Below are 1,378 nucleotides of genomic sequence, written 5' to 3' on the forward strand. Positions count from 1 at the left end.
TCTTCACATTGCAGATTTTTTTCAGGGCAACAAAATATCTTGAGAAATTCAAGATCGGTATTGTTGCTATTTTCACAGTAACAAACAAGACGGTTGTACTGTATGACTCAGGGACTCTCACACCAGGTCATGTCCTGGTACACAAGTATTTATGTTCAGCATGAAGTACACACAAAGAACTGATCTATGAAGCAGGGTTGTATGTCACAGAATCAAAGAATGTTCATCCGTATTGCCAGTCAAACAGTTTGCAAAAGGCGAATTTTAAGATTTGTTTGCACGAAATCATTCACGGAACTCTCAGCTACTACAATGCCATTGAAGGTATATGTCCTTTTCAAGATGGTCTTCTGTCGTTCCCCAAAACAATTTGAGTCTCGAGGAAGCGAACTGTTGTAGAACAGTTCCGATCAATCGATAATCGAGTATTGAAATCTTATCTACTGATATTGATAGTTCCTATATACAGAACACGCGACTGTGCCTAATGTGAGCTTTAACAGTGACACTTTAGCTCTGAATTTTATGTAAAATCAGGCTAGAAGGTTTTGTCTGGGGTCAAATCATGTTTTCACTCGGAATGTCAATGAGTTCAGTGCATGGAGATGTGTTGACATGTCCTCAAATCGGAATAGGAACATTTCCAGTACAAACCCTTCTCTTAAGTTCCCCAAATCCAAGAGCCAGCCGAGCTTCTCTTCCAAACTAACATCTTCATGCTTTGTGTTGACCCAGATCATTAGCTCGGGTGTGATCATAGAGATGACAGCCTGGGCTTGAGGTTGCCCTGAGGCCATAGAAAGGGCATTCCCCTTAAATTAGAATCAAGACATGGCAACCTCCGAGGTCTTCACATGTCTAGCTATCTCATGGATGGTCAGAGGTTTTGTCAGCTTATTTCAGAACGTCTCAAGGTAGACAACCTCAGAACGAGAAGCGCTTTGTGAATTAGCGGCTGTCTCCCCTGACCTGCTTGGACTAAAACTGCACTTGAAATTTGCAGGTTGCCGATTCGCGAAAAAACAGACTTAATGAAAATTACTATAATTTCTGTTTAATTATTAATTTCTCACTACAACCGCAATAATATCATCTGCAGTGACACCACAATAACACCATAATTCCACAGATAAACAACAGATTGATTGCACAGAGCAAAGGTTGGCTGATCACCTGCTTACACATTATCAACGCATGAGTGATCCGTTGTCAAGTCTGCTTGTTGTGCAGTTGTTCCCGGATATTCTTCTACTGTCACGTGTCCGTAAGTGCAGGTCAGGGTCAAGGGCAGGTGCAAGGGTGCCCGGATGTCTGGAGTAGGAGCTGACAGCAGCACGCGGATGTGTTACTGTCCCGGATGTCTTTACATTAAAGAGGA

This window comes from Pomacea canaliculata, linkage group LG3 (genome assembly GCF_003073045.1).
Source record: "Pomacea canaliculata isolate SZHN2017 linkage group LG3, ASM307304v1, whole genome shotgun sequence".
NCBI classification, from domain to species: Eukaryota; Metazoa; Mollusca; class Gastropoda; order Architaenioglossa; family Ampullariidae; genus Pomacea; species Pomacea canaliculata.